At 51.1% G+C, this 23,026-nt stretch overlaps 1 protein-coding gene across 1 annotated transcript in view; it reads right to left on the reverse strand.

Moving 5' to 3' along the window:
- CALCR (calcitonin receptor) overlaps positions 1-23,026 on the reverse strand; it is a 653,324-nt gene that overhangs the window by 537,649 nt on the left and 92,649 nt on the right. The gene's annotated exons all lie outside the window — the stretch shown is intronic.

The raw sequence follows: 23,026 nt of genomic DNA on the forward strand, positions 1-23,026 counted from the left end.
GATAGCGGAAAGTCAGACATATAGAGTAGTGATTGCGGGGATTGGAGGGGAGCAGAGAGGAAGTGCTGAGCTCAGGCCTACTGTAGGGGAGAGGGGGATAGTGGAAAGTCAGAGATATAAAGTAGTGATTGCGGGGATTGGAGGGGAGCAGAGAGGAAGTGCTGAGTTCAGGCCTGCTGTAGGGGAGGGGGATAGTGGAAAGTCAGACATATAGAGTAGTGATTGCGGGGATTGGAGGGGAGCAGAGAGGAAGTGCTGAGCTCAGGCCTGCTGTAGGGGAGGGGATAGAGGAAAGTCAGACATATAGAGTAGTGATTGCGGGGATTGGAGGGGAGCAGAGAGGAAGTGCTGAGTTCAGGCCTGCTGTAGGGGAGGGGGATAGCGGAAAGTCAGACATATAGAGTAGTGATTGCGGGGATTGGAGGCGAGCAGAGAGGAAGTGCTGAGCTCAGGCCTGCTGTAGGGGAGGGGGATAGCAGAAAGTCAGACATATAGAGTAGTGATTGCAGGGATTGGAGGGGAGCAGAGAGGAAGTGCTGAGTTCAGGCCCTGCTGTAGGGGAGGGGGATAGCGGAAAGTCAGACATATAGAGTAGTGATTGCAGGGATTGGAGGGGAGCAGAGAGGAAGTGCTGAGTTCAGGCCCTGCTGTTGGGGAGGGGGATAGCGGAAAGTCAGACATATAGAGTAGTGATTGCAGGGATTGGAGGGGAGCAGAGAGGAAGTGCTGAGTTCAGGCCTGCTGTAGGGGAGGGGGATAGCGGAAAGTCAGACATATAGAGTAGTGATTGCGGGGATTGGAGGGGAGCAGGAGGGGAAGTGCTGAGTTCAGGCCTGCTGTGGGGGAGGGGGATAGCGGAAAGTCAGACATATAGAGTAGTGATTGCGGGGATTGTAGGGGAGCAGAGAGGAAGTGCTGAGTTCAGGCCTGCTGTAGGGGAGGGGGATAGCGGAAAGTCAGACATATAGAGTAGTGATTGCGGGGATTGGAGGGGAGCAGAGAGGAAGTGCTGAGTTCAGGCCTGCTGTAGGGGAGGGGGATAGTGGAAAGTCAGACATATAGAGTAGTGATTGCGGGGATTGGAGGGGAGCAGAGAGGAAGTGCTGAGTTCAGGCCTGCTGTAGGGGAGGGGGATAGTGGAATGTCAGACATATAGAGTAGTGATTGCGGGGATTGGAGGGGAGCAGAGAGGAAGTGCTGAGTTCAGGCCTGCTGTAGGGGAGGGGGATAGCGGAAAGTCAGACATATAGAGTAGTGATTGCGGGGATTGGAGGGGAGCAGAGAGGAAGTGCTGAGTTCAGGCCTGCTGTAGGGGAGGGGGATAGTGGAATGTCAGACATATAGAGTAGTGATTGCGGGGATTGTAGGGGAGCAGAGAGGAAGTGCTGAGTTCAGGCCTGCTGTAGGGGAGGGGGATAGCGGAAAGTCAGACATATAGAGTAGTGATTGCGGGGATTGGAGGGGAGCAGAGAGGAAGTGCTGAGTTCAGGTCCTGCTGTAGGGGAGGGGGATAGTGGAAAGTCAGACATATAGAGTAGTGATTGCTGGGATTGGAGGGGAGCAGAGAGGAAGTGCTGAGTTCAGGCCTGCTGTAGGGGAGGGGGATAGCGGAAAGTCAGACATATAGAGTAGTAATTGCAGGGATTGGAGGGGAGCAGGAGAGGAAGTGCGGAGTTCAGGCCTGCTGTAGGGGAGGGGGATAGTGGAAAGTCAGACATATAGAGTAGTGATTGCAGGGATTGGAGGGGAGCAGAGAGGAAGTGCTGAGTTCAGGCCTGCTGTAGGGGAGGGGGATAGCGGAAAGTCAGACATATAGAGTAGTGATTGCAGGGATTGGAGGGGAGCAGAGAGGAAGTGCTGAGTTCAGGCCTGCTGTAGGGGAGGGGGATAGTGGAAAGTCAGATTTATAGAGTAGTGATTGCGGGGATTGGAGGGGAGCAGAGAGGAAGTGCTGAGTTCAGGCTTGCTGTAGGGGAGGGGGATAGCGGAAAGTCAGACATATAGAGTAGTGATTGCGGGGTTTGGAGGGGAGCAGAGAGGAAGTGCTGAGCTCAGGCCTACTGTAGGGGAGAGGGGGATAGTGGAAAGTCAGAGATATAAAGTAGAGATTGCGGGGATTGGAGGGGAGCAGAGAGGAAGTGCTGAGTTCAGGCCTGCTGTAGGGGAGGGGGATAGTGGAAAGTCAGACATATAGAGTAGTGATTGCGGGGATTGGAGGGGAGCAGAGAGGAAGTGCTGAGCTCAGGCCTGCTGTAGGGGAGGGGATAGAGGAAAGTCAGACATATAGAGTAGTGATTGCGGGGATTGGAGGGGAGCAGAGAGGAAGTGCTGAGTTCAGGCCTGCTGTAGGGGAGGGGGATAGCGGAAAGTCAGACATATAGAGTAGTGATTGCGGGGATTGGAGGCGAGCAGAGAGGAAGTGCTGAGCTCAGGCCTGCTGTAGGGGAGGGGGATAGCAGAAAGTCAGACATATAGAGTAGTGATTGCAGGGATTGGAGGGGAGCAGAGAGGAAGTGCTGAGTTCAGGCCCTGCTGTAGGGGAGGGGGATAGCGGAAAGTCAGACATATAGAGTAGTGATTGCAGGGATTGGAGGGGAGCAGAGAGGAAGTGCTGAGTTCAGGCCCTGCTGTAGGGGAGGGGGATAGCGGAAAGTCAGACATATAGAGTAGTGATTGCAGGGATTGGAGGGGAGCAGAGAGGAAGTGCTGAGTTCAGGCCTGCTGTAGGTGAGGGGGATAGCGGAAAGTCAGACATATAGAGTAGTGATTGCGGGGATTGGAGGGGAGCAGAGAGGAAGTGCTGAGTTCAGGCCTGCTGTAGGGGAGGGGGATAGCGGAAAGTCAGACATATAGAGTAGTGATTGCGGGGATTGTAGGGGAGCAGAGAGGAAGTGCTGAGTTCAGGCCTGCTGTAGGGGAGGGGGATAGCGGAAAGTCAGACATATAGAGTAGTGATTGCGGGGATTGGAGGGGAGCAGAGAGGAAGTGCTGAGTTCAGGCCTGCTGTAGGGGAGGGGGATAGTGGAAAGTCAGACATATAGAGTAGTGATTGCGGGGATTGGAGGGGAGCAGAGAGGAAGTGCTGAGTTCAGGCCTGCTGTAGGGGAGGGGGATAGTGGAATGTCAGACATATAGAGTAGTGATTGCGGGGATTGGAGGGGAGGAGAGAGGAAGTGCTGAGCTCAGGCCTGCTGTAGGGGAGGGGGATAGTGGAAAGTCAGACATATAGAGTAGTGATTGCGGGGATTGGAGGGGAGCAGAGAGGAAGTGCTGAGCTCAGGCCTGCTGTAGGGGAGGGGGATAGCGGAAAGTCAGACATATAGAGTAGTGATTGCAGGGATTGGAGGGGAGCAGAGAGGAAGTGCTGAGTTCAGGCCTGCTGTAGGGGAGGGGGATAGCGGAAAGTCAGACATATAGAGTAGTGATTGCGGGGATTGGAGGGGAGCAGAGAGGAAGTGCTGAGTTCAGGCCTGCTGTAGGGGAGGGGGATAGTGGAATGTCAGACATATAGAGTAGTGATTGCGGGGATTGTAGGGGAGCAGAGAGGAAGTGCTGAGTTCAGGCCTGCTGTAGGGGAGGGGGATAGCGGAAAGTCAGACATATAGAGTAGTGATGGCGGGGATTGGAGGGGAGCAGAGAGGAAGTGCTGAGTTCAGGTCCTGCTGTAGGGGAGGGGGATAGTGGAAAGTCAGACATATAGAGTAGTGATTGCTGGGATTGGAGGGGAGCAGAGAGGAAGTGCTGAGTTCAGGCCTGCTGTAGGGGAGGGGGATAGCGGAAAGTCAGACATATAGAGTAGTGATTGCAGGGATTGGAGGGGAGCAGAGAGGAAGTGCTGAGTTCAGGCCTGCTGTAGGGGAGGGGGATAGCGGAAAGTCAGACATATAGAGTAGTGATTGCGGGGATTGGAGGGGAGCAGAGAGGAAGTGCTGAGTTCAGCCCTGCTGTAGGGGAGGGGGATAGCGGAAAATCAGACATATAGAGTAGTGATTGCGGGGATTGGAGGGGAGCAGAGAGGTAGTGCTGAGCTCAGGCCTGCTGTAGGGGAGGGGGGTAGTGGAAAGTCAGACATATAGAGTAGTGATTGTGGGGATTGGAGGGGAGGAGGAGAGGAAGTGCTGAGTTCAGGCCTGCTGTAGGGGAGGGGGATAGCGGAAAGTCAGACATATAGAGTAGTGATTGCGGGGATTGGAGGAGAGCAGGAGAGGAAGTGCTGAGTTCAGGCCTGCTGTAGGGGAGGGGGATAGCGGAAAGTCAGACACATAGAGTAGTGATTGCGGGGATTGGAGGGGAGCAGAGAGGAAGTGCTGAGTTCAGGCCTGCTGTAGGGGAGGGGGATAGCGGAAAGTCAGACATATAGAGTAGTGATTGCAGGGATTGGAGGGGAGCAGAGAGGAAGTGCTGAGTTCAGGCCCTGCTGTAGGGGAGGGGGATAGCGGAAAGTCAGACATATAGAGTAGTGATTGCGGGGATTGGAGGGGAGCAGAGAGGAAGTGCTGAGTTCAGGCCTGCTGTAGGGGAGAGGGATAGTGAAAAGTCAGACATATACAGTAGTGATTGCGGGGATTGGAGGGGAGCAGAGAGGAAGTGCTGAGTTCAGGCCCTGCTGTAGGGGAGGGGGATAGCGGAAAGTCAGACATATAGAGTAGTGATTGCGGGGATTGGAGGGGAGCAGAGAGGAAGTGCTGAGTTCAGGCCTGCTGTAGGGGAGGGGGATAGCGGAAAGTCAGACATATAGAGTAGTGATTGCGGGGATTGGAGGGAAGGAGGAGAGGAAGTGCTGAGCTCAGGCCTGCTGTAGGGGAGGGGGATAGTGGAAAGTCAGACATATAGAGTAGTGATTGCGGGGATTGGAGGGGAGCAGGAGAGGAAGTGCTGAGTTCAGGCCTGCTGTAGGGGAGGGGGATAGTGGAAAGTCAGACATGTAGAGTAGTGATTGCAGGGATTGGAGGGGAGCAGGAGAGGAAGTGCTGAGTTCAGGCCTGCTGTAGGGGAGGGGGATAGTGGAAAGTCAGACATATAGAGTAGTAATTGCAGGGATTGGAGGGGAGCAGGAGAGGAAGTGCTGAGATCAGGCCTGCTGTAGGGGAGGGGGATAGCGGAAAGTCAGACATATAGAGTAGTAATTGCAGGGATTGAAGGGGAGCAGGAGAGGAAGTGCTGAGTTCAGGCCTGCTGTAGGGGAGGGGGATAGTGGAAAGTCAGACATATAGAGTAGTGATTGCGGGGATTGGAGGGGAGCAGAGAGGAAGTGCTGAGTTCAGGTCCTGCTGTAGGGGAGGGGGATAGCGGAAAGTCAGACATATAGAGTAGTGATTGCGGGGATTGGAGGGGAGCAGGAGGGGAAGTGCTGAGCTCAGGCCTGCTGTAGGGGAGGGGGATAGCGGAAAGTCAGTCATATAGAGTAGTGATTGCGGGGATTGGAGGGGAGCAGAGAGGAAGTGCTGAGTTCAGGCCCTGCTGTAGGGGAGGGGGATAGCGGAAAGTCAGACATATAGAGTAGTGATTGCGGGGATTGGAGGGGAGCAGAGAGGAAGTGCTGAGTTCAGGCCTGCTGTAGGGGAGGGGGATAGTGGAAAGTCAGACATATAGAGTAGTGATTGCAGGGATTGGAGGGGAGCAGAGAGGAAGTGCTGAGTTCAGGCCTGCTGTAGGGGAGGGGGATAGCGGAAAGTCAGACATATAGAGTAGTGATTCCGGGGATTGGAGGGGAGCAGAGATGAAGTGCTGAGTTCAGGCCTGCTGTAGGGGAGGGGGATAGCGGAAAGTCAGACATATAGAGTAGTGATTGCGGGGATTGGAGGGGAGCAGAGAGGAAGTGCTGAGTTCAGGTCCTGCTGTAGGGGAGGGGGATAGTGGAAAGTCAGACATATAGAGTAGTGATTGCTGGGATTGGAGGGGAGCAGAGAGGAAGTGCTGAGTTCAGGCCTGCTGTAGGGGAGGGGGATAGCGGAAAGTCAGACATATAGAGTAGTGATTGCTGGGATTGGAGGGGAGCAGAGAGGAAGTGCTGAGTTCAGGCCTGCTGTAGGGGAGGGGGATAGTGGAAAGTCAGACATATAGAGTAGTGATTGCTGGGATTGGAGGGGAGCAGAGAGGAAGTGCTGAGTTCAGGCCTGCTGTAGGGGAGGGGGATAGCGGAAAGTCAGACATATAGAGTAGTGATTGCAGGGATTGGAGGGGAGCAGAGAGGAAGTTCTGAGTTCAGGCCTGCTGTAGGGGAGGGGGATAGCGGAAAGTCAGACATATAGAGTAGTGATTGCGGGGATTGGATGGGAGCAGAGAGGAAGTGCTGAGATCAGGCCTGCTGTAGGGGAGGGGGATAGTGGAAAGTCAGACATATAGAGTAGTGATTGCGGGGATTGGAGGGGAGCAGAGAGGAAGTGCTGAGTTCAGGCCTGCTGTAGGGGAGGGGGATAGTGGAAAGTCAGATTTATAGAGTAGTGATTGCGGGGATTGGAGGGGAGCAGAGAGGAAGTGCTGAGTTCAGGCCTGCTGTAGGGGAGGGGGATAGCGGAAAGTCAGACATATAGAGTAGTGATTGCGGGAATTGGAGGGGAGCAGAGAGGAAGTGCTGAGCTCAGGCCTACTGTAGGGGAGAGGGGGATAGTGGAAAGTCAGAGATATAAAGTAGTGATTGCGTGGATTGTAGGGGAGCAGAGAGGAAGTGCTGAGTTCAGGCCTGCTGTAGGCGAGGGGGATAGTGGAAAGTCAGACATATAGAGTAGTGATTGCGGGGATTGGAGGGGAGCAGAGAGGAAGTGCTGAGCTCAGGCCTGCTGTAGGGGAGGGGATAGAGGAAAGTCAGACATATAGAGTAGTGATTGCGGGGATTGGAGGGGAGCAGAGAGGAAGTGCTGAGTTCAGGCCTGCTGTAGGGGAGGGGGATAGCGGAAAGTCAGACATATAGAGTAGTGATTGCGGGGATTGGAGGGGAGCAGAGAGGAAGTGCTGAGCTCAGGCCTGCTGTAGGGGAGGGGGATAGCAGAAAGTCAGACATATAGAGTAGTGATTGCAGGGATTGGAGGGGAGCAGAGAGGAAGTGCTGAGTTCAGGCCCTGCTGTAGGGGAGGGGGATAGCGGAAAGTCAGACATATAGAGTAGTGATTGCAGGGATTGGAGGGGAGCAGAGAGGAAGTGCTGAGTTCAGGCCCTGCTGTAGGGGAGGGGGATAGCGGAAAGTTAGACATATAGAGTAGTGATTGCAGGGATTGGAGGGGAGCAGAGAGGAAGTGCTGAGTTCAGGCCTGCTGTAGGGGAGGGGGATAGCGGAAAGTCAGACATATAGAGTAGTGATTGCGGGGATTGGAGGGGAGCAGGAGGGGAAGTGCTGAGTTCAGGCCTGCTGTGGGGGAGGGGGATAGCGGAAAGTCAGACATATAGAGTAGTGATTGCGGGGATTGTAGGGGAGCAGAGAGGAAGTGCTGAGTTCAGGCCTGCTGTAGGGGAGGGGGATAGCGGAAAGTCAGACATATAGAGTAGTGATTGCGGGGATTGTAGGGGAGCAGGAGGGGAAGTGCTGAGTTCAGGCCTGCTGTAGGGGAGGGGGATAGTGGAAAGTCAGACATATAGAGTAGTGATTGCGGGGATTGGAGGGGAGCAGAGAGGAAGTGCTGAGTTCAGGCCTGCTGTAGGGGAGGGGGATAGTGGAATGTCAGACATATAGAGTAGTGATTGCGGGGATTGTAGGGGAGCAGAGAGGAAGTGCTGAGTTCAGGCCTGCTGTAGGGGAGGGGGATAGCGGAAAGTCAGACATATAGAGTAGTGATTGCGGGGATTGTAGGGGAGCAGAGAGGAAGTGCTGAGTTCAGGTCCTGCTGTAGGGGAGGGGGATAGTGGAAAGTCAGACATATAGAGTAGTGATTGCTGGGATTGGAGGGGAGCAGAGAGGAAGTGCTGAGTTCAGGCCTGCTGTAGGGGAGGGGGATAGCGGAAAGTCAGACATATAGAGTAGTAATTGCAGGGATTGGAGGGGAGCAGGAGAGGAAGTGCGGAGTTCAGGCCTGCTGTAGGGGAGGGGGATAGTGGAAAGTCAGACATATAGAGTAGTGATTGCAGGGATTGGAGGGGAGCAGAGAGGAAGTGCTGAGTTCAGGCCTGCTGTAGGGGAGGGGGATAGCGGAAAGTCAGACATATAGAGTAGTGATTGCAGGGATTGGAGGGGAGTAGAGAGGAAGTGCTGAGTTCAGGCCTGCTGTAGGGGAGGGGGATAGCGGAAAGTCAGACATATAGAGTAGTGATTGCGGGGATTGGAGGGGAGCAGAGAGGAAGTGCTGAGTTCAGCCCTGCTGTAGGGGAGGGGGATAGCGGAAAATCAGACATATAGAGTAGTGATTGCGGGGATTGGAGGGGAGCAGAGAGGTAGTGCTGAGCTCAGGCCTGCTGTAGGGGAGGGGGATAGCGGAAAGTCAGACATATAGAGTAGTGATTGCAGGGATTGGAGGGGAGTAGAGAGGAAGTGCTGAGTTCAGGCCTGCTGTAGGGGAGGGGGATAGCGGAAAGTCAGACATATAGAGTAGTGATTGCGGGGATTGGAGGGGAGCAGAGAGGAAGTGCTGAGTTCAGCCCTGCTGTAGGGGAGGGGGATAGCGGAAAATCAGACATATAGAGTAGTGATTGCGGGGATTGGAGGGGAGCAGAGAGGTAGTGCTGAGCTCAGGCCTGCTGTAGGGGAGGGGGGTAGTGGAAACTCAGACATATAGAGTAGTGATTGTGGGGATTGGAGGGGAGGAGGAGAGGAAGTGCTGAGTTCAGGCCTGCTGTAGGGGAGGGGGATAGCGGAAAGTCAGACATATAGAGTAGTGATTGCGGGGATTGGAGGAGAGCAGGAGAGGAAGTGCTGAGTTCAGGCCTGCTGTAGGGGAGGGGGATAGCGGAAAGTCAGACACATAGAGTAGTGATTGCGGGGATTGGAGGGGAGCAGAGAGGAAGTGCTGAGTTCAGGCCTGCTGTAGGGGAGGGGGATAGCGGAAAGTCAGACATATAGAGTAATGATTGCAGGGATTGGAGGGGAGCAGAGAGGAAGTGCTGAGTTCAGGCCCTGCTGTAGGGGAGGGGGATAGCGGAAAGTCAGACATATAGAGTAGTGATTGCGGGGATTGGAGGGGAGCAGAGAGGAAGTGCTGAGTTCAGGCCTGCTGTAGGGGAGGGGGATAGCGTAAAGTCAGACATATAGAGTAGTGATTGCGGGGATTGGAGGGGAGCAGGAGGGGAAGTGCTGAGTTCAGGCCTGCTGTGGGGGAGGGGGATAGCGGAAAGTCAGACATATAGAGTAGTGATTGCGGGGATTGTAGGGGAGCAGAGAGGAAGTGCTGAGTTCAGGCCTGCTGTAGGGGAGGGGGATAGCGGAAAGTCAGACATATAGAGTAGTGATTGCGGGGATTGTAGGGGAGCAGAGAGGAAGTGCTGAGTTCAGGCCTGCTGTAGGGGAGGGGGATAGCGGAAAGTCAGACATATAGAGTAGTGATTGCGGGGATTGGAGGGGAGCAGAGAGGAAGTGCTGAGTTCAGGCCTGCTGTAGGGGAGAGGGATAGTGAAAAGTCAGACATATAGAGTAGTGATTGCGGGGATTGGAGGGGAGCAGAGAGGAAGTGCTGAGTTCAGGCCCTGCTGTGGGGGAGGGGGATAGCGGAAAGTCAGACATATAGAGTAGTGATTGCGGGGATTGGAGGGGAGCAGAGAGGAAGTGCTGAGTTCAGGCCTGCTGTAGGGGAGGGGGATAGCGGAAAGTCAGACATATAGAGTAGTGATTGCGGGGATTGGAGGGAAGGAGGAGAGGAAGTGCTGAGCTCAGGCCTGCTGTAGGGGAGGGGGATAGTGGAAAGTCAGACATATAGAGTAGTGATTGCGGGGATTGGAGGGGAGCAGGAGAGGAAGTGCTGAGTTCAGGCCTGCTGTAGGGGAGGGGGATAGTGGAAAGTCAGACATGTAGAGTAGTGATTGCAGGGATTGGAGGGGAGCAGGAGAGGAAGTGCTGAGTTCAGGCCTGCTGTAGGGGAGGGGGATAGTGGAAAGTCAGACATATAGAGTAGTAATTGCAGGGATTGGAGGGGAGCAGGAGAGGAAGTGCTGAGTTCAGGCCTGCTGTAGGGGAGGGGGATAGCGGAAAGTCAGACATATAGAGTAGTAATTGCAGGGATTGGAGGGGAGCAGGAGAGGAAGTGCTGAGTTCAGGCCTGCTGTAGGGGAGGGGGATAGTGGAAAGTCAGACATATAGAGTAGTGATTGCGGGGATTGGAGGGGAGCAGAGAGGAAGTGCTGAGTTCAGGCCCTGCTGTAGGGGAGGGGGATAGCGGAAAGTCAGACATATAGAGTAGTGATTGCAGGGATTGGAGGGGAGCAAAGAGGAAGTGCTGAGTTCAGGTCCTGCTGTAGGGGAGGGGGATAGCGGAAAGTCAGACATATAGAGTAGTGATTGCGGGGATTGGAGGGGAGCAGGAGGGGAAGTGCTGAGCTCAGGCCTGCTGTAGGGGAGGGGGATAGCGGAAAGTCAGTCATATAGAGTAGTGATTGCGGGGATTGGAGGGGAGCAGAGAGGAAGTGCTGAGTTCAGGCCCTGCTGTAGGGGAGGGGGATAGCGGAAAGTCAGACATATAGTGTAGTGATTGCGGGGATTGGAGGGGAGCAGAGAGGAAGTGCTGAGTTCAGGCCTGCTGTAGGGGAGGGGGATAGTGGAAAGTCAGACATATAGAGTAGTGATTGCAGGGATTGGAGGGGAGCAGAGAGGAAGTGCTGAGTTCAGGCCTGCTGTAGGGGAGGGGGATAGCGGAAAGTCAGACATATAGAGTAGTGATTCCGGGGATTGGAGGGGAGCAGAGATGAAGTGCTGAGTTCAGGCCTGCTGTAGGGGAGGGGGATAGCGGAAAGTCAGACATATAGAGTAGTGATTGCGGGGATTGGAGGGGAGCAGAGAGGAAGTGCTGAGTTCAGGTCCTGCTGTAGGGGAGGGGGATAGTGGAAAGTCAGACATATAGAGTAGTGATTGCTGGGATTTGAGGGGAGCAGAGAGGAAGTGCTGAGTTCAGGCCTGCTGTAGGGGAGGGGGATAGCGGAAAGTCAGACATATAGAGTAGTGATTGCTGGGATTGGAGGGGAGCAGAGAGGAAGTGCTGAGTTCAGGCCTGCTGTAGGGGAGGGGGATAGTGGAAAGTCAGACATATAGAGTAGTGATTGCAGGGATTGGAGGGGAGCAGAGAGGAAGTGATGAGTTCAGGCCTGCTGTAGGGGAGGGGGATAGCGGAAAGTCAGACATATAGAGTAGTGATTGCAGGGATTGGAGGGGAGCAGAGAGGAAGTGCTGAGTTCAGGCCTGCTGTAGGGGAGGGGGATAGCGGAAAGTCAGACATATAGAGTAGTGATTGCGGGGATTGGATGGGAGCAGAGAGGAAGTGCTGAGTTCAGGCCTGCTGTAGGGGAGGGGGATAGTGGAAAGTCAGACATATAGAGTAGTGATTGCGGGGATTGGAGGGGAGCAGAGAGGAAGTGCTGAGTTCAGGCCTGCTGTAGGGGAGGGGGATAGCGGAAAGTCAGACATATAGAGTAGTGATTGCGGGGATTGGAGGGGAGCAGAGAGGAAGTGCTGAGCTCAGGCCTGCTGTAGGGGAGGGGGATAGCAGAAAGTCAGACATATAGAGTAGTGATTGCAGGGATTGGAGGGGAGCAGAGAGGAAGTGCTGAGTTCAGGCCCTGCTGTAGGGGAGGGGGATAGCGGAAAGTCAGACATATAGAGTAGTGATTGCAGGGATTGGAGGGGAGCAGAGAGGAAGTGCTGAGTTCAGGCCCTGCTGTAGGGGAGGGGGATAGCGGAAAGTCAGACATATAGAGTAGTGATTGCAGGGATTGGAGGGGAGCAGAGAGGAAGTGCTGAGTTCAGGCCTGCTGTAGGGGAGGGGGATAGCGGAAAGTCAGACATATAGAGTAGTAATTGCGGGGATTGGAGGGGAGCAGGAGGGGAAGTGCTGAGTTCAGGCCTGCTGTGGGGGAGGGGGATAGCGGAAAGTCAGACATATAGAGTAGTGATTGCGGGGATTGTAGGGGAGCAGAGAGGAAGTGCTGAGTTCAGGCCTGCTGTAGGGGAGGGGGATAGCGGAAAGTCAGACATATAGAGTAGTGATTGCGGGGATTGTAGGGGAGCAGAGAGGAAGTGCTGAGTTCAGGTCCTGCTGTAGGGGAGGGGGATAGTGGAAAGTCAGACATATAGAGTAGTGATTGCTGGGATTGGAGGGGAGCAGAGAGGAAGTGCTGAGTTCAGGCCTGCTGTAGGGGAGGGGGATAGCGGAAAGTCAGACATATAGAGTAGTAATTGCAGGGATTGGAGGGGAGCAGGAGAGGAAGTGCGGAGTTCAGGCCTGCTGTAGGGGAGGGGGATAGTGGAAAGTCAGACATATAGAGTAGTGATTGCAGGGATTGGAGGGGAGCAGAGAGGAAGTGCTGAGTTCAGGCCTGCTGTAGGGGAGGGGGATAGCGGAAAGTCAGACATATAGAGTAGTGATTGCAGGGATTGGAGGGGAGCAGAGAGGAAGTGCTGAGTTCAGGCCTGCTGTAGGGGAGGGGGATAGCGGAAAGTCAGACATATAGAGTAGTGATTGCGGGGATTGGAGGGGAGCAGAGAGGAAGTGCTGAGTTCAGCCCTGCTGTAGGGGAGGGGGATAGCGGAAAATCAGACATATAGAGTAGTGATTGCGGGGATTGGAGGGGAGCAGAGAGGAAGTGCTGAGCTCAGCCCTGCTGTAGGGGAGGGGGATAGTGGAAAGTCAGACATATAGAGTAGTGATTGCGGGGATTGGAGGGGAGCAGAGAGGAAGTGCTGAGCTCAGGCCTGCTGTAGGGGAGGGGGATAGCGGAAAGTCAGACATATAGAGTAGTGATTGCGGGGATTGGAGGGGAGCAGAGAGGAAGTGCTGAGTTCAGGCCTGCTGTAGGGGAGGGGGATAGCGGAAAGTCACACATATAGAGTAGTGATTGCGGGGATTGGAGGGGAGCAGAGAGGAAGTGCTGAGTTCAGGCCTGCTGTAGGGGAGGGGGATAGTGGAAAGTCAGACATATAGAGTAGTGATTGCGGGGATTGGAGGGGAGCAGAGAGGAAGTGCTGAGCTCAGGCCTGCTGTAGGGGAGGGGGATAGCGGAAAGTCAGACATATAGAGTAGTGATTGCGGGGATTGGAGGGGAGCAGGAGAGGAAGTGCTGAGTTCAGGCCTGCTGTAGGGGAGGGGGAAAGCGGAAAGTCAGACATATAGAGTAGTGATTGCGGGGATTGGAGGGGAGCAGGAGAGGAAGTGCTGAGTTCAGGCCTGCTGTAGGGGAGGGGGATAGCAGAAAGTCACACATATAGAGTAGTGATTGCGGGGATTGGAGGGGAGCAGAGAGGAAGTGCTGAGTTCAGGCCTGCTGTAGGGGAGGGGGATAGTGAAAAGTCAGACATATAGAGTAGTGATTGCTGGGATTGGAGGGGAGCAGAGAGGAAGTGCTGAGCTCAGGCCTGCTGTAGGGGAGGGGGATAGCGGAAAGTCAGACATATAGAGTAGTGATTGCGGGGATTGGAGGGGAGCAGAGAGGAAGTGCTGAGTTCAGCCCTGCTGTAGGGGAGGGGGATAGCGGAAAGTCAGACATATAGAGTAGTGATTGCGGGGATTGGAGGGGAGCAGGAGAGGAAGTGCTGAGTTCAGGCCTGCTGTAGGGGAGGGGGATAGCGGAAAGTCAGACATATAGAGTAGTGATTGCGGGGATTGGAGGGGAGCAGAGAGGAAGTGCTGAGTTCAGACCTGCTGTAGGGGAGGGGGAGAGCGGAAAGTCAGACATATAGAGTAGTGATTGCAGGGATTGAAGGGGAGCAGAGAGGAAGTGCTGAGTTCAGGCCCTGCTGTAGGGGAGGGGGATAGTGGAAAGTCAGACATATAGAGTAGTGATTGCGGGGATTGGAGGGGAGCAGAGAGGAAGTGCTGAGTTCAGGCATGCTGTAGGGGAGGGGGATAGTGGAAAGTCAGACATATAGAGTAGTGATTGCGGGGATTGGACGGGAGCAGAGAGGAAGTGCTGAGTTCAGGCCCTGCTGTAGGGGAGGGGGATAGTGGAAAGTCAGACATATAGAGTAGTGATTGCTGGGATTGGAGGGAAGGATGAGAGGAAGTGCTGAGTTCAGGCCTGCTGTAGGGGAGGGGGATAGCGGAAAGTCAGACATATAGAGTAGTGATTGCGGGGATTGGAGGAGAGGAGGAGTGGAAGTGCTGAGTTCAGGCCTGCTGTAGGGGAGGGGGATAGCGGAAATTCAGATTTATAGAGTAGTGATTGCGGGGATTGGAGGGGAGCAGAGAGGAAGTGCTGAGTTCAGGCCTGCTGTAGGGGAGGGGGATAGTGGAAAGTCAGACATATAGAGTAGTGATTGCGGGGATTGGAGGGGAGCAGAGAGGAAGTGCTGAGTTCAGGCCTTCTGTAGGGGAGGGGGATAGCGGAAAGTCAGACATATAGAGTGGTGATTGCGGGGATTGGAGGGGAGCAGAGAGGAAGTGCTGAGTTCAGGTCCTTCTGTAGGAGAGGGGGATAGTGGAAAGTCAGACATATAGAGTAGTGATTGCGGGGATTGGAGGGGAGCAGAGAGGAAGTGCTGAGCTCAGGCCTGCTGTAGGGGAGGGGGATAGTGGAAAGTCAGACATATAGAGTAGTGATTGCAGGGATTGGAGGGAAGGAGGAGAGGAAGTGCTGAGTTCAGGCCCTGCTGTGGGGGAGGGGGATAGTGGAAAGTCAGACATATAGAGTAGTGATTGCGGGGATTGGAGGGGAGCAGGAGAGGAAGTGCTGAGTTCAGGCCTGCTGTAGGGGAGGGGGAGAGCGGAAAGTCAGACATATAGAGTAGTGATTGCTGGGATTGGAGGGGAGCAGAGAGGAAGTGCTGAGCTCAGGCCTGCTGTAGGGGAGGGGGATAGTGGAAAGTCAGACATATAGAGTAGTGATTGCGGGGATTGGAGGGGTGCAGAGAGGAAGTGCTGAGTTCAGGCCTGCTGTAGGGGAGGGGGATAGCGGAAAGTCAGACATATAGAGTAGTGATTGCGGGGATTGGAGGGGAGCAGAGAGGAAGTGCTGAGCTCAGGCCTGCTGTAGGGGAGGGGGATAGTGGAAAGTCAGACATATAGAGTAGTGATTGCGGGGATTGGAGGGGAGCAGAGAGGAAGTGCTGAGTTCAGGCCTGCTGTAGGGGAGGGGGATAGTGGAAAGTCAGACATATAGAGTAGTGATTGCAGGGATTGGAGGGGTGCAGAGAGGAAGTGCTGAGTTCAGGCCTGCTGTAGGGGAGGGGGATAGCGGAAAGTCAGACATATAGAGTAGTGATTGCGGGGATTGGAGGGGTGCAGAGAGGAAGTGCTGAGTTCAGGCCTGCTGTAGGGGAGGGGGATAGTGGAAAGTCAGACATATAGAGTAGTGATTGCGGGGATTGGAGGGGTGCAGAGAGAAAGTGCTGAGTTCAGGCCTGCTGTAGGGGAGGGGGATAGTGGAAAGTCAAACATATATAGTAGTGATAGCTGGGATTGGAGGGGAGCAGAGAGGAAGTGCTGAGTTCAGGCCTGCTGTAGGGGAGGGGGATAGCAGAAAGTCACACATATAGAGTAGTGATTGCGGGGATTGGAGGGGAGCAGAGAGGAAGTGCTGAGTTCAGGCCTGCTGTAGGGGAGGGGGATAGTGAAAAGTCAGACATATAGAGTAGTGATTGCAGGGATTGGAGGGGAGCAGAGAGGAAGTGCTGAGTTCAGGTCCTGCTGTAGGGGAGGGGGATAGCGGAAAGTCAGACATATAGAGTAGTGATTGCGGGGATTGGAGGGGTGCAGAGAGGAAGTGCTGAGTTCAGGCCTGCTGTAGGGGAGGGTGATAGCGGAAAGTCAGAGATATAGAGTAGTGATTGCGGGGATTGGAGGGGAGCAAAGAGGAAGTGCTGAGTTCAGGCCTGCTGTAGGGGAGGGGGATAGTGGAAAGTCAGACATATAGAGTAGTGATTGCGGGGATTGGAGGGGAGCAGAGAGGAAGTGCTGAGTTCAGGCCTGCTGTGGGGGAGGGGGATAGCAGAAAGTCAGACATATAGAGTAGTGATTGCGGGGATTGGAGGGAAGGAGGAGAGGAAGTGCTGAGTTCAGGCCTGCTGTAGGGGAGGGGGATAGTGGAAAGTCAGACATATAGAGTAGTGATTCCAGGGATTGGAGGGGAGCAGAGAGGAAGTGCTGAGTTCAGGCCTGCTGTAGGGGAGGGGGATAGCGGAAAGTCAGACATATAGAGTAGTGATTGCGGGGATTGGAGGGGAGCAGGAGAGGAAGTGCTGAGTTCAGGCTTGCTGTAGGGGAGGGGGATAGCGGAAAGTCAGACATATAGAGTAGTGATTGCGGGGATTGGAGGGGAGCAGAGAGGAAGTGCTGAGTTCAGACCTGCTGTAGGGGAGGGGGATAGCGGAAAGTCAGACATATAGAGTAGTGATTGCGGGGATTGGAGGGGAGCAGAGAGGAAGTGCTGAGTTCAGGCCTGCTGTAGGGGAAGGGGAGAGCGGAAAGTCAGACATATAGAGTAGTGATTGCGAGGACTGGAGGGGAGCAGAGAGGAAGTGCTGAGTTCAGGCCTGCTGTAGGGGAGGGGGATAGCGGAAAGTCAGACATATAGAGTAGTGATTGCTGGGACTGGAGGGGAGCAGAGAGGAAGTGCTGAGTTCAGGCCTGCTGTAGGGGAGGGGGATAGCGGAAATTCAGATTTATAGAGTAGTGATTGCGGGGATTGGAGGGGAGCAGAGAGGAAGTGCTGAGCTCAGCCCTGCTGTAGGGGAGGGGGATAGCGGAAAGTCAGACATATAGAGTAGTGATTGCGGGGATTGGAGGGGAGCAGAGAGGAAGTGCTGAGTTCAGCCCTGCTCTAGGGGAGGGGGATAGCGGAAATTCAGATTTATAGAGTAGTGATTGCGGGGATTGGAGGGGAGGAGGAGAGGAACGCACAGTAACGGTGTGTGGATCCAGCTCTGCGCTCACCTTATGTCGCTCTGCCTCGGGGTTGGTGTCCTTTAACAGTAAAATATTAGGATTAATCGATTTCCTATCAGCTGCGTGTGTAACGGGGGCTGAAATCCATCCTGATGGTATTTTCTGCCGACAGGGATGGCCAAAAACATTGAATAGCTACTGAAGTGTGACCTGCACTATTATAAGTCTGACGCTGTGTGTATTCAGTCTGCTGTCATTGTGGGGGAGATCTCTGATAGTGACCACAGCATGATAACAGGGAATGTGCAAAGATTAAACCTCCAGATAATAAGATAATCCGAATTGTCAGGGAACAGCCGTGAGAAACGAAAACGCAACCGCAATCGGTTTCCTGCCTCGATTGCCTTGCGCTGCCAAATCAGAATCTCATGTCTGTGGATACCATTCAGTCCAGCCTGGAGGGTCTCTGCTGTCTTCATAAGAGCAGCAGAGTTTTTTTCATGAAACCTGGTGCCTGTGACCTGTTAGCCAGAGGTGTAAACTCAAAGCTTGTCCCAGCTGATTTCACATTCAGATGCTAATTAAAGGAACCAAAAGGTCCCTTTCATACAGGGCATCCCAGGAAGCTAGTCACAGCTTGAAACTAGACATCCTGGCTGCAGCAAAAAGCAGGAAGAAATTAATGTTGTATATGGTTTTTTGCATATTTAAGGTATACCGTTCAGGTGAGAAATGTGAAAGTTATATCATTCTGCTGGTCCGGATCTTGGGAGTATTTTGATATTAAATTGGGGCCACTGGCATAACCAGAACTCGGGGGATTCCACCGTTTTTTTAACCGGGCATGCAAACATGCCCAAGTTTGGTATCATATGAACTGGCCTAGTCTGAGAAATTTGAATAAGTGATGGTCATGTGTGTGCAGGAAGCGTAAGCCGAGATATGGCAAATGTCATATTTGGTGGGCCTAGAGCACCCCTCCAGGGAGCTCACCGCCCCTGTCCAATCTCTGGGCTGTACTTGAGGCTCCACCCAAAGGTGGGCATTGTTCAAAAGTGTTTGCAAGGAACCACTCCTTCAGTCCTCCACATTCCATCTGTACAGAGCTGTCTGGTGCTAGCCAGAGGACACATGGCTAGCGGCCATCTTGATCGGCCATCTTGTCTGAACTGAAACAGAGGACATTTTCCATTTTGCTTGGATTTTAAACTTTGCTGAAACTGAACAAAAGGAACTCTACAAGTTTTCCCAGAACGGACATATTTCCACAAATCCTAAGTATTTTCTCCCTTTTATTTCATACTGGCTATTACTGTTTTAATAATTGTTGATTTTAATAATTGTCTGTATATATTAATTATTTATATTGCTTTCAATAAACCGACGCTATCGTCAGTTTTTGTTCTAGCTACCCTATTATTCAGCATACACAGAAACTGATCCCAGGTCTCTGAAGAGACGCTACTATTGGTTGTTGTTGGCTAGACAGAATACAGCGTGTTTTAACCGTTTTTATTTGTAGATCTAGGCACAGACCATCGGCGGGCTCCTCTGTCCCATGGTAACGGAGGTGGTGGCAGTTATACCCTGAACTAGTGTGTAAAGTTGTAATTACAATACCCCACAGGCTCCCTTCTGGTTTGTCTGCCGCCAATTCCCAACGGTTCCTGCGCATTGACTGCGACCAGAGTTCACACGATCCGTGCGCTGGCACCGTTTGGAAGGCCATTTGTGGTCTGACCACTAGGGCTCCTGTGACAAGAATCTCAGAAGAAAGATGACAAAACAGCCCAGAATGAGGATAGCAGAAGACGAAACGGTCACCAATCATAACTGAACCACGAAGAGACCAGCGAAAGACTCGGGTACTGCAGGCTGTATGTATAGTAACAGAACACTGAGGGAGGGGGAGGGGGATATAATATTTCTGTGGATCTGCAGTATAGCAGCCCCCTCTAATCCAGGCTGCTGACCTCCTGATGCTGCCATCTCATTGTGCCTGTGTCTCAACATGTACAAATGACTAATCAATCAGCTTGTGCTTTCTGACATCAGAACCCCTCCTGGCACAATGTTTCCATTGGCTGCTCTGCTGGTCATGTGACCCCCACAGTCTGCTGATAGCTTCAGTCTGAGATGAGAGGGAAATGAGGTAATTAACTATAAATGAGAATCTGCAGAGACAAAACATTACAAGTAAAACGTTCTCTTCAGACGGACAACATCAGCCGAAGCTGCGAGCCGCATCTCGTCACGCGTCATTTACTCGTGTCGCGGATCGCACCTTCCCCAGGTGTTTCATTTAGCGAGATCTTATTCTGAGCGTTTGCAAGAGAGGTTACGCTAATATCCCCCCGAGATGCCTTCCATGAAAGGAACGCGGGAAACACGGGATCCATCAACCGACTTCACACAACACGCCGCGAAATCTCCATCACAGAGGAAGCGCTGATTAACCCCTGCCGCTGTATACATCATATACGTTATATATAATGATTACTAACGCTGTATACATCATATACGTTATATATAATAATTACTACCACTGTATACATCGTATACGTTCTATATAATGATTACTACCGCTGTATACATCATATACGTTATATATAATAATTACTACCGCTGTATACCTCATATACGTTATATATAATAATTACTACCGCTGTATACATCATATACGTTCTATATAATGATTACTACCGCTGTATACATCATATACGTTATATATAAAAATTACTACCGCTGTATACATCATATACGTTATATATAATGATTACTGGAGCTGGGAAAAAAGGGCGCATGCCGCTAGTGGACAAAAAGGGCGCCGCCATTCACTCCCATAATAAATAGCGTTTAATGGGCGCCGAGTAGGAAAAAAGGGCGCCGGAGCTAAATAAAGTTTATAAACGGCGCCAGGAGCTAAATAAAGTTTACAAACGGCGCCCGGCGATGTTTAATGATTTATAAGTGAACTTGTGGTGATTTACGTTTATAAAATGCACCCGTGCCGAATAACGTTTATGAAAATACTAAACATATTTATCTTATTTAAATAATTAAAACATTATTTAAAGTTTTATCCCTTACTGTTTGTAAATAATTATTATTCACAAAATAAAGCGATCAGTACGTAACGTAAATTGCAAAATATTTTTTGAATCCACAATTAGTAAAACATTATTATCCACATAATAAAGGGGGGTCTTAGGTTTAGGCACCAACAGGGGGGTCTTAGGTTTAGGCACCAATAGGGGGGTCTAGGGGTTAGGGGTAGGTACAGGGAGGGGTACTTAGGCAACAACAGGGGGGGTCTTAGGTTTAGGCACCAACAGGGGGGTCTTAGGTTTAGGCACCAACAGGGGGGTCTTAGGTTTAGGCATTAACAGGGGGGTCTTAGGTTTAGGCACCAACAGGGGGGTCTTAGGTTTAGGCACCAAGAGGGGGGTCTAGGGGTTAGGGGTAGGTACAGGGAGGGTTACTTAGGCACCAACAGGGGGGGTCTTAGGTTTAGGCACCAACAGGGGGGTCTTAGGTTTAGGCACCAACAGGGGGGTCTTAGGTTTAGGCACCAACAGGGGGGTCTTAGGTTTAGGCACCAACAGGGGGGTCTTAGGTTTAGGCACCAACAGGGGGGTCTTAGGTTTAGGCACCAACAGGGGGGTCTTAGGGTTAGGCACCAACAGGGGGGTCTTAGGTTTAGGCACCAACAGGGGGGTCTTAGGTTTAGGCACCAACAGGGGGGTCTTAGGTTTAGGCACCAACAGGGGGGTCTTAGGTTTAGGCACCAATAGGGGGGTCTAGGGGTTAGGGATAGGTACAGGTAGGGTTCTGTGTAAGAGTAGGCTTAGGTATAGTTTTAGTAAAATTTTAGTAATAATTACTAATGTATTACAACACTTATTACGAACGTAGTTATATTTATATCATCTTTATAAACAATATTTTCATTTTATTATAAGAACAAACCATAAATGAAGGTTATTCACAATAATATACAATTATAACAATTAAACATATATTATTGGTTTTTTTATAAACGTAATTATAAGTTTAACTTTTGAAACAGGGAAGATTAACGTTTTCACAATTTCCGATTTCATAAACATTATTTAATGATTTATAATTTTGTTAAACATTATTTGTAAACGAAATATAGCACACTATATTTATAAACCCTATTAATGATTAATTATTATTTAGAGTTTACACCCCGCGCCCTTTTTGTCCAGGCGCCCTTTTTGTACGTACGCATGATTACTACCGCTGTATACATCATATACGTTATATATAATAATTACTACCGCTGTATACATCATATACGTTATATATAATGATTACTACCGCTGTATACATCATATACGTTCTATATAATAATTACTACCGCTGTATACATCATATACGTTCTATATAATAATTACTACCGCTGTATACCTCATATACATTATATATAATGATTACTACCGCTGTATACATCATATACGTTATATATAATAATTACTACCACCCTATACATCATATACGTTCTATATAATAATTACTACCGCTGTATACCTCATATCCGTTATATATAATAATTACTACCGCTGTATACCTCATATACGTTATATATAATAATTACTACCGCTGTATACATCATATACGTTATATATAATAATTACTACCGCTGTATACATCATATACGTTATATATAATAATTACTACCGCTGTATACCTCATATACATTATATATAATAATTACTACCACCCTATACATCGTATGCTGTATATATAATGATTACCAATGCTGTGCAGCGAATATATCATACAATGTATCTCACTATATTATAAATGGGAAAGTTCGGATGTTTGGATGTTTGGATGTTTGTTACGCGATCACGCAAAAATGGCTGAACGGATTTGAATGAAATTTGGCACACACATAGTACATTACCTGGAATAAAGTATAGGATACTTTTTATTCCCATAACCAAAAAGTGGGCGGAGACAAATACAAATTTCACTGGGAAATGTAAACCGCAGCCATTCTTAGAGGAAAGGAACACTGAGAGCCCAATATAGTGTAGTAGGTATGACAATGGTAAATGAAACTAAGTAAACAATTATACTCACAAACCAGGGTCACCGCTAAGGCAACCACTATATAGGCAGGTGGGGAGATTAGGCCTGTCCTCACTCAGGATTAAGAGGTCGCTCTCTGTAGACAGGAAGATATAGGGTGTAACACCCCTCCACCAGGGGGGACACAGGAGAGTAAACAGAGGCGCCAACAGGATAAAATATACTAACATTTTTAAAAATTTCAAGGAAGGCAGGGGTGGACTTACCTCCCCGAAGCAGACATGAAACTGTCGATTTAAAATAGTTAATGTATTCACATACTCCAGAAATATAAAGCAACGCGTTTCAAAGGTATATTCCCGCTTCCTCAGGCAATAACAGGGAGGAGCATACAACAGTGTAGTCACATGGACACACTAGGCACCTCTGTCTTCACAGAGGCGCCTAGTGTGTTCCTTTCAAACCCAACAGGTGTCATCAGCACCCTTCCAAACCCAACAGGTGTCATCAGCTCCCTTCCAAACCCAACAGGTATCATCAACACTCTTCCAAACCCAACAGGTATCATCAACACTCTTCCAAACCTAAAAGGTGTCATCAGCTCACTTACAAACCCAACAGGCATCATCAGGTCCCTTCCAAACCCAACAGGTATCATCAGCCCCTTTCCAAACCCAACAGGCATCATAAGCTCACTTTAAAACCCAACAGGTATCATCAGCCCCCTTCCAAACCCAACAGGTGTCATCAGCCCCCTTCCAAACCCAACAGGCATCATCAGATCTCTTCCAAACCCAACAGGTACCATCAGCCCCCTTCCAAACCCAAGTCATTGTCAACAGGTATCATCAGCTCCCTTCCAAACCCAACAAGTACCATCAGCACCCTTCCAGACCCAACAGGTATCATCAGCCCCCTTCCAAACCCAACAGGCATCATAAACTCCCTTTAAAACCCAACAGGTATCATCATCTACCTACCAAATCCAACAGGTATCATCAACTCCCTTCCAAACCCAACAG

This window comes from Hyperolius riggenbachi, chromosome 5 (assembly GCF_040937935.1).
Source record: "Hyperolius riggenbachi isolate aHypRig1 chromosome 5, aHypRig1.pri, whole genome shotgun sequence".
NCBI lineage: Eukaryota > Metazoa > Chordata > Amphibia > Anura > Hyperoliidae > Hyperolius > Hyperolius riggenbachi.